The following is a 10,929-nucleotide window of genomic DNA, read 5'->3' as shown; positions in this document are numbered from 1 at the left end:
TAATTTTTGGACGGCAACACAGTGTAACTTTGTGGTTTAGGGTCCAGAAGTTTTTACATCACTGTCTTTTTTTGAAGGTGCTCTCAGGTGTTTCTATACACAACTATTTTAAGACTGAGAATTCACAGGCTACACATAAATAAGCAATAATAATATTTTTACATGTTATAATGCATGTGGACACCTATACCCTGCTCTCCCAGCCTGAGCCTCATTTAGCAACTCTAACTGTTTTATTAACAATATTAATCAATACTTTCAAAATGCTCTCTTGACCTGAGAGTTGTTAAGCTGCTCTCTGGTAAAAACACATGAAACAAAATGAAATTTTAAATTATCTTCACACTTGCTCAACCATGCTCTCTGCCCTTTCTGCCTGAACTGGTGCCTTCCAAGCTCCTGAGCTAAATCCAGGCCAGGATGGGGCCAAACTGCAGTTTACTGTGGGACTAATTTCAAAGTCAATAAGCTTTTGCACAGCTCCAGCCCTCTGGATGCCGGTGCTGGGGCTGACAGCAACACTGCCAACAGCACTGAACAGGAGCTTGGCAAGGTGGAGACCAACTATGTTCTAAATGTCACGTACATGGCATTATTCAGAACCTAAAATAATCAATACCATCATCATTGCAGCAACAGTTTCACCAAAAGCTCTGCTGCACAGCCCACTCCAAATGCAATAGTCAAAAATATTCAAGACCATGCAAAGTCACAAGTGAAGAGATTAAGCAACCTGTATCCCTCCAAAACAGATGCAAGAGAGGATATGGAAGTATTCATCAACCTGTTGCCATTAATACCACTCCTTTATCATACTGAGAAAGTTATTTATTGCAAAAATGAGACACACCTTCAGCCCAAGGAGGAAACCCAAATGAAGCACCTCTGTCACATGGGACATTGGCTGCTCTGGCTGTGCACATCCCACCTGTCCTGCACTCAACATTCCCCACTCATGGCAAGCACCAGGAATGCTACAGATCACCCACGTGGCCTTCCTTGAGCAAGGCTCTGTTCCACCTCAATGATCACAGAAGGGTTGGAAGGGACCTTAAAGACCATCTCGTTCCAACCCCCTGACATGGGCAGGGACACCTTCCACTAGTCCAACCTGGCCTTGGACACTTCCAGGGATGGGGCTCTCCAGAGCAGAGCTGCAGCTGCACAGAGATGATCAACGAGATAGCAACGAGAAAGAGAAAGAAGGAGGAAAGAGAGACAAATGCACAGAATCTGCAAGTTTCCTTAAAGGAGAACTGAAACAAAGGGAAAGGAAGATCTTTTGGAAATGTTGCTATTTTCTAATTGTTTGCAACTTGGGTTTGATGCATAAGGAGGAGAAAATGGTCTAAAACTATAGTAGTCTCTGACTCTGTTGAGATAATTGCCCTCCTCCTCCCTCTTCTTAGATGTCTTTGCTGCCCAAACTGAACTCCAGGAGATAAACAGCAGAGCATTTTCCAAAATCAAGTTCTTTTTTCTGATCAATTACACCCAACACCTGAATGACATGGCACATGGAGCACTTGCTTATTCTGGCAGTTTAATATCAAAGAATTTATTACCATTTTCAGTACAGTAAAGATTATTTGAGTATTAGGAGGATATACATTAAAATGTAATGTATCTAATGTATAAAATGTAATGACTGCAGAGAGAGTAACATCACACTTGAGTAGAGAAGTAGAAGTAGGCTCTGTTGGAAGCAATTTGGCCCAGTTTGGAAAAGCTAGCTGCTAAAAATCACAGGCAAATCCCAAACTGGCTCTTACCAGCTCCCTTCAGCAAGCTCTGCTTCTTCCCTGCACTGCCTGCTCTGTCCAAGCCACCCCCTACACTGAGCCCACCAAGTGACTCCTCTCCTTCTCCAAGCTTTTAGGACCGAGCACTGAAGCCTCACTCTCTTTACATGCCCGCCTCTGACCCCCTGGGAAATCCCTAAGCAGGATGGTTCTCCTGAAGAACAACCTCAGCCTTCAGGACACCACCATCCCCTTGGAGTGACAACGTTGTCTCTCCTGTCTCACATGGGATCACTGGAAGAAAAATGAGCATATTGGGAAAGCTACCAATTAGGCAGCATTCAGCACATGACCAAAAAAGAAGGCACTGTGGTGTGAAAGCCAGCCAGTAATAAGTTGCACTTCCATAATTTCATAGGAAAGTCCTTGGGGCGCAGCCAGGATTCTGAAAGAAGAAGGCTGTATTTATAGCAATCAGTTTGGTTTGACATATTTCCCCTAATATGCTAAATTACTCCTTCACTATCATCATAACTTCCCCTCAGTCATTGCTCAGCATCTCCTATTAGCCCGGCCTAAAAGCACTTACGGAGCTCCTCGGGCTGTGACCTCCTTACGGCAGCGGCGGGGAAGGGGCCGCGCAGCCCGCAATTAACCCGCCCGGGGCTGCACCGCCTCTCCCGAAGACCGAGGGGCTCCTCGGCTCCAACAAGGCTTTGCTATCCCTAATCGGTGTCCCTTTGTCCCTCCCCGTGCGCTCCTCCACCCCTCTGCCCATCGCGACCATTAAATCCCAGCGGAAGGCTCTCGGAGCTGCCCCCGAGGAGTGGCAGCTCTCCCACTTGCCCGTGAGCTCGGAGCATGGAGGCGTGAACCAAAGACCCTCAGGATTCCCCGCATAATCCCCGGATCCTCAGCTCTACGACTACGAGGACAATTTTATGGATGACTTGTACCGTCCATGGTTATACAAAACCACGACTACAAGCCATTTATTTAACAACGACTTGCCCTGATTTCTCACTCGTGGTACGACGATGGCCAGAAGTCCCACTCAGGCTCAGGGCTCTGCCGTGTGACACTCTGTGTGCATCTGCAGTGAAACAAAGTCCTTGCCCTGAAGAACTGAACTCTGAGAGGCAAATCTGTTATGATGAAGCGTGTCAAATCTGATCACCATCCAGCCTCTCTGCATTTGCCTCTGCTCATCCTGCTCAGCTAGCCCCAAAAGAACAGTCCTTACAGCCCTGGACAATCTCTGTGTGGCAATCCCTGGTTTGTGTGAATAATGCTGGTTATTCCATAACAAATACACCCAGTGATACCTTTATAATGATCATCTTTACACTGTGCTCTCCTCAAAATATTAAGTGACAATAATGTAGTTCTGATTTTATTTTTTAAACCACCTGCATTCTCACATCAAATAGAGACTTTTCCTGTAGAGCCAGAACTGGAAAAAGGATAATGCCCTTTTTTTTTCTTTAAGGAAAGGGGGGAAAAAAGAAATAAAATCATGCTTCTTCAACCTTTTTTCCTCCTGCTACTCGGGTGCTTGTCTTTAATGAGCAGCTCCAAATGACAGCTTTAATCACTGCCTCTGGCCACTGAAAGAGGCCGCTAATGATAGGAAAGAACAGAGGACCATTTGCATCAATCAGCTCTAGTCTAAATCACTTTTTATGATAATGCATCCAAGCGAAGAAGAACGTCTCTGATGTCTCCTGCATGATGATGTACCACAGTGCTGTCTCCTCATCTCAGACCTCCACATAAATCTCTTAAAGATGCACACACACCCCACCCTGTGCTGCCAGCGCTGGCCCTCGTTTTCTACACCATTAATGATCTACCACCAGGGTAGAGTCAGGAGAGGTTAAGCAATCAGTTCATTCAGCTTTCACTTTCTGCGGGGGATGCCCACTGCTCCGGGAGAAGGGGAGGGGAATACACAGACAATGCCTGGGCTGTCAAACAAATACAATTTAGGATCCACATAATTCGTGGTTTGCCATTAACATCAGGGGCTGGCAGAGGAAAAACATTGGGCAAAATCTGGAGGGTGCTGCCTGCTACAGCATCACATCTCTGCTACACACGGAACTGAAACGCTGCTACAGCTTTACTCTGTGAGTACACTTTATTTACACAGGAGTGCTTTCAAAGGGACTAATCCCATAAGCACAGATTGCCCCCCCCCTCCCCCGTGGAAGGGTTTATAGGATCAAGCACAGGTCTGTAATACTAAAACAAAAGACCTGATCCTGCACAAGACAGCGCCCTGATTAGACACCAGCCTGAGAGGGAAGAGCTGGGCCCAATTCCTGACCCAGCCACCAGTCAAGGTCCCATGGTCAAACCAGCTCTGAAAACAGAGAAACTCCTCATCTTCCCAAGTTCCAGCTCTGGGTGTATGAAGAGCTTCTTTTGCACTGGACATGGGAACCATATGTACACATACATATTATTATATATGGCCTACACACACTCAGGGTCCTGCACAAACTGACTGTAGCTGAGTCTGCTGGGTGCTTCTATTCCAAAGCACCAAAGCAAACAGGACTGAGTCCCACAGCAACACTGGGCACATTGCAAGGGTAAGATTTCCCTGTGTAGGAACCTCAGTGAGAATCCTAGCTGAACTGGGGGCCTAATTGCCCTTGGCTCCTTTGAAGATCCCAGTGTTCCCAGCCTGGTGCCCTGGCTAACCCCAGTGACCCATGGGCTATCTGCAGGCTGCTCATGTGCTTTGGGGCCAGGGAGACCTGCTGTCCAGGCCAGCTTTGCTGGGCTGCATAATGCCCTCCCACTGGGTCCTGTGTCAAAACAACCTCCCCCTGTCAAAGCAAACTAATAGATGCAACAGCAGATCTACCAGATTCATGTGGGACTCATATAAATGCACAGGGCTGGTTTTATTATTCCCTTTAAATAAGGGGAAAAAAGAGAAGACAATGTTAATTTGATTTTGGAGTTTCTCCTAACTGGCATAATGCTGTATGGAGGAAATGACACCAATTTCCCTGGCAAGTGCTCTGTGTATTCAGTCTGATCCTTCCACACTGCCTGGAGAGGCCAGAGGAGCAATGCTGGGAGACTTTATGCTCTTGTAGTTTTGACTGACACTTCTCAGGACATGCTAATCACCTTTCAGGGCAAAAAAGAAGGAAAAGCTCTGCAAACAGGCAATTCTACTTAATCTACTGATGTTAATAAAAACCTCCTTTTGCTTATGGAAGTAGGCTATGCTCTGCAGAGCTTAGTGTTCCACAGCAAAGGGGGCTCACCGTGCCAGCTGAAGTCATTGGACACTTTTGGTCTCCTGATTAAAACCAGGACGACTACGACTGTATTTATCAGGAGCAAAGGATGAAGGAGAAGGATTTATTTAGTGGGAGCAAAATGCAGACTGAAAATTAGGATACTACAATTCTCTAGATGAAGAATCCTTCCAAGAAAATTGTCTTTTTAGGAAGACATCCAGTCCTGGTGGATTGTTCAGGCCACACGTGGGAAAAGTCACTGGGGCTGCTGGAGAAGCACGTGGCTCTTGGTGGAAGGTGGCCAGGCTGGCCCCAGCAGTCTGATACCAGCATCCAGAAGAGCTAATGGGAAGAATCACAATGGCTTCAGTGGGCTCTGTATTGGGGCCTCAGCAAATGCAATTAAAAAAAAAGGAAAAAGAAAAAAAGAAAAAGAAAAAAAAGACCAGAGCAGTACACAACAGCTGTAGCCCTCCTAAGCCTTTCTTTCTTGCAAATGCTTCCCTTGGCGGCTTTATTTCATTTTATTATAATAAACTTCAAAAGGTGTATTTGATCTGCCAGCATTTTTTTCCCTGTCCACCAGGAGTTCATTTCAGCTGTGCAAGGCAGCAAATACTGTACATTAGGTTAATTTTCATTTCAGCTGTACAACATACATTATTGTTTCACTGCTTGGCTTTAGTGAACTCCTGGTGGATACAGTCAAAACCATACCAGCAGATCAAATGTACTCTTTGAAGTTCCCTATAATGAAACATCTTTAAAAAAAAAAAAAAAAAGGGAGGAAAAAGCTTTTAGAAAGCTTTAAAATATCCTGACTTGTTTGGAGCATTTTAATGTTTTGGCCTGTCCCTTTTAAAAGCAAGTAACAAGAGATTTCATCCTCTCCATCATCCTCTTCAGCTTTTACTCCTAGAAGAAGTTATATTATGGATGAAGCAGAAATTAATCTCTCACACACAGCTCAATTTAAATGAGCTTGAGGTGATCATGAACCACATCAGCAGATGCTGTACATGGTGGCTGTAATGTACAAAAATGAAAACAACTGAAACTAGTGTGATTTGAAGGTAGGACTGGACTCTGAAGCCTACAAACTATCTTCAACTTCACTCCAGGAACATGTCAAATTTCATTATAAATCTCAGTGATTAGAACATGGCCTTTGAAAATGTCTCCAAGAGGTTCCCTTCTTGCTACAAGGCCTCCCACAGCTACCCAAGGATCCTAACCCTTCCCTCGTGGACTTCTACTGGTTCAGTTGAATTATCCTCCTGTTTTCTTCATCCTCCAGCTAATCCTGACTCATTTTACTAAGCCAGCACAGAGTACAACCGACAGAAAGGGCACCAAACTGCACACGGGCGAGGCTGGAACCTCCTGCACCGACTTTACCACCAGTAGACTGTAACATGGAACTGCATCCTGACTAACACACCCTTCAACACTTGGAGGAGACAACCCGACCCTGATTTCAAGCAAACTTCACTGGCTTCATTGCTTGTGATTTGAGAACACGTAAAGCTTGTGGTTAAATGGGATTAACCAAACAGGATCAGGTCTCTGGAATAAAGCAGGTTCAGTAACAAGTTCTTACAGAAGAGCCCAAGGGCATGTGAAGGCTCGTGGATTATCAATGATGGACCCTTGGAACAAATTTTGGAGATATTCAACCAGTGCAGAGTGAGAGGAGTGTCTGGTTTGGGGTTATTTCACAGGTGAAATGAGTGTAATGGTTTCAACAACCCGGTAATGTCTGTGGCACCCCCAGACCTCAGCCCAGTACAGGTCACCAGCACCCCCCGAGGGTGCTCCCCAGCCCCTCCTGGCCCTCCCTGCTCCCATCCCCCTGTGTGTTCACTGAGTCAAGAGCTGTCACCACGGTCCTGTAGGTCGACAGGCTGTAAATGGCTCCATCCTCCTGCGAGCCTTCTGTCAGGCATTGAGAGAGCTGCGCTTCCCTCCCGTCATCATCTCACAGCCAACGTCCCATTTTGGACAAAGTAATGAGTATTTGAAACACCCCCCACAGAAAGGAAGAAAAACAAGACACTTTGTGTACACCATTAGTTTTATGCATCTTGTAAGTGCAGTTCCCCAGCTAGAAAATCTCCCACAGCTTTTGGTTCACTTTGAACAAAATCACGTTGGACTTCTGATGAATAGCTCAGCTCAAAATACACTTGGAGGCTTTTCCTTGAATTTTAACTTGGGAGTAAATAACCTACAGTGAAGCTAATTGTATTGAAAATTCAGAATATTGAGGAAACGTTACATGTGATAAATATTTACCCTGAAGGAATTCAAAGGGAGTCTGTAACAATTTATTTCTAACCAATACCAAGTAATATTAAATTGCAGGGAAAATGCAGCCCCAAACCCTATATTTTTCCAACTTGTACTAATGATCGTTCTTTGTGAAAAATGCCAGACAACAATGTCCTTTAACCATGCAGCTACACACCATAATGGGGGCTCAGACTCTGTGTTAACATATTTCATCCCAACGTCCTCCGCGAAACAACGGATTGATTCTGCTTCCACTTAAATTGGTGAAACTAATTAGACCCAACTAGAATTACTCCTGATCCTATTCATGTAAACAGTCTTGATGACTTCAGTGGGGCTATTAGTGAAAATAAGGACTCACACAGAGTAAGGATTTATGGGCTCAAATCCTCTCTATTTGAAGCCTCAGTAAAATGCAGCCAATTCCAACACAGAAGGAGAAAGCTGAGCTGTGCACAGCTTAAGAGTGGAAGAGTGAAAAAAGGGGAGCATTTTGGCCAAATAAACTGGGAGAAAAATCACTCTGTGAAAGAACTGTCAAATAAAAGACCCGGTGCTGAGATTTTCAAAAGGAGTACCTGGGGAGAGGCTGGAAATTCAGAAGGCACTGGTGACACAAGTACTCAGCACCCCATGGCTTCCACCAGAGCTCTTGCTTGAGAAAGGTATTTGAGAACATTTATCCACACAGGATTTTTCCTTTAAGCCAAAACTAGTGAGGACATGCACGGAAATGTAAAAGGTTTCATTTTGAGCTCGCCTTGACAATGCAGATCAGCCTCATGTTTCAAATGAACCAGTTCATCCAGACTTTGTAGTGCCTAAATTCAGCCCGTTGAGCAAACGCTAAAGCAGATGATTACAAAATAAAGGTTCTTCTAAAAAAAAGGAAGAGGGGGAGAAACTATATTAATCACTACCAGAAAACATCTGTTTTTAAATGAGGTGGTTTTGATCTATACTGTTTGTGATGCAAGGGGAAGGCTTTGCCATCCATATGACAACCAGATCTTCATTTTGTTGGGATTAGGGGTCAGCACAGGGGACTGGGGGAGGGAAGAGCGGGAAGGGAGGAGAAAGATTCCTGTAACAAATGCCAGGACGCTTACTCTATAAACACAACCTACAGACCACGAGCCACAAGTCCACTTTCAGCATTTCTGCTTGATTTATAACAGGATAAACCAATTAAAAGTTGAAGATTTTATCTCATTTACAGATATATGAGAGACTTCCTTCAAACACCCTTAATTATACACCAAGGGTGGGTTTAAAATGAAGATGCTGCAAACGGAGACACTTAGGAATAGTCACTTCAAACACACAGAGACAACAGAAGGCAGCAGAAAGTTGTCCTTCTGTTTATCACTTCTGTAACTGAAACCATTTCAGAAAGGACAACATGAGGGCCTTTGCTACAGGACAGCTGGAGACTGAGCAGAGACCTGCTCCTTGCCACCAGCAGGGCAAGAACAGAATTGACCAAGTTTCTAAATCTTATTCTTGAGCTTTATAAATAAAAGTTAAATGGTCTGAAGAGAAAAAAAGCGAAGAAAGGGATAGTCTTTTACCCAAGAATCAAATCTGAGCTAATCCTGCAACAAGTGAAGGACACCTTGATGTGGAGAGAGTAGCACTACAATGTGAGACAAGCAGTCTCTGCACCAGTTGCTTATTCCATCTTTCTCTCACCCCGTGGCATTTCAGCTGACAGTGCTTCAGCCCACTCCTCTCCAAAATGACTAGAATTGGCTTTCTGATCTAACAGAATAGAGGGCCTCAAAAGTGCTTGAAGATCTTCGGTAAAGGTTTAGAGCAGTTTGGGTTATATTCTTACAGCTGTACTTGCTATACGTGCTGACTTGGTAGTCATGCCTGTCTGCCTGGTGTGCCAGAAACTGTGTTAAAAGAAAATCTGATTTCCTCCCACCTCTGGAACCCATGGAAAGCAGGTACCTCAAAGCACATTTCCTTTGAGGATTTTGTCTCACCCAACCCTCTTGTCACCACCTTTCCTGTAAGATTCTTTCTCCTTGACTCAGCTGAAACATATTGCCTTAGAAATACCTTTGTATCATCTTATTTTTCTGCATCTTCTCACTGCTCCCAAGAAATTCAGAAATCAACCCCAAGACATGAAAGGGAAGTTTCAGACTCCAGGAAACATGAGGAACACAATTCAAGCATTGCATTTCCTCCTGCATCACAAAAAAACACACTACAAGGGCTGCAGAAGTTTATTTTTCACTGAGACTGACATAAGCATCTGACAACCTGCATCATAATGAACATTATTATTTTAATGTTGTGTTTAACGTTGCTCCTTATCTTCCCCAGTACACACAGCAGTGTATGGTAGGGTGAACAGGGTAAGTGAATACATCACTCCTTCCCTCCTCCTACTCCCCTTGTGCTTTAACTGCACACAGGAGTGTACGATTGAAGCAGCTTAATTAATCCTCAGACTTTAAAGTGATGGCAGGAGGAACATTCAACCCGTGTACAAATGCTTACAAACACTTCCAAAGAGATACTGAGGGTCTCCTGGAGAGCCTGAAGAAAGGAAGGAAACTCCACTGCTATTTTTGCACCCACATCCAAGGTAGTGGATGAGGAGTGGGGTCCTGCCTACGAGCCAAAGGGCACTGCAGACCCTGCAGGAGTTTTGTGCCCAAGGATCCTTCCCAAGAGTCTATCCCAGCATATACTCCTGGAAGAACAGAAATTCAGACAGCAAGCTTTTCTGCTGCATGAGCAACACGTTCCTCCTACTTACCACTGACTTCCCAGCGGATTGGCAGCTACCCAGGTTACACAGCTTAGAGGCCAGGATGAGCTTTGCCATTTGTATCCCATAATAAAGGCACAGTCTTTCATTTTGGATCCCAGGCCCATCGTGGATATCCTTACCTTTGTCACCTGGTGATTAAGGCCACCACGACATGCTCTCCATGGGTCATTTGGAAATTTGAGCTGGAGGAAAAGGCTGCTGCCTACTTATTAAGTGGTGTGTCACAGGGAAAGCTGATTACAGCCGTGCTCCAAAATCTGTGTTGGCTTCTGATTAGTTTTCTGGTAGAATTAAGGTTTTGGTTTTGACCTACAAAGCAGTGAATGCTTTGGGCACTAATTACTTAAAAGCTCATTCCTCCCTCTGCGCTGTAACATGACAAGTTGTGGTTAGTGGGTGTTCTTGAGCTGACAGTCCCTCGGGGGTTGTTTGACTGCAAAGTGAACTCAAATAACTCAAGTCCTATCAACACGCGGGAGCCCTTAACTCAGAGCCCAGACAAGCTCTTTAATTCTCTCATGCAGGGACATAAGTTAAACCTTACTCAGTGCTCACACTCGGGCTGATGTGACAGATCCATCCCGGCAGCGCTGGCAGCCGGAGCACACTGAGAGCTGCTCAGTGCCCTCCCAGAGAACTTCCCTGGCTCCCTGAGGACAACCAAGTGCTGCCACCCTCAGCTGGGAAGGGATTAAAAGAGTGCCCAAAGCTCCTGCTGTCACCCCAGGAGTGTCCCCTGGGCCAAAGGAGTAAAGCAGTGCCAGGAAAGGGCCCCGAGGGTCCTGGTGGGTGCCCAGTTGGCCATGAGTCAGCAGTGCCCTGGCAGCCAGGAGGCCAACCC

Source organism: Manacus vitellinus, unplaced genomic scaffold (genome assembly GCF_001715985.3).
Source record: "Manacus vitellinus isolate BGI_N305 unplaced genomic scaffold, ASM171598v3 scaffold_32_pilon, whole genome shotgun sequence".
Taxonomy (NCBI): Eukaryota; Metazoa; Chordata; class Aves; order Passeriformes; family Pipridae; genus Manacus; species Manacus vitellinus.
The sequence above is the reverse complement of the archived record's forward strand: the minus strand, read 5'-3'. Positions refer to the sequence as shown.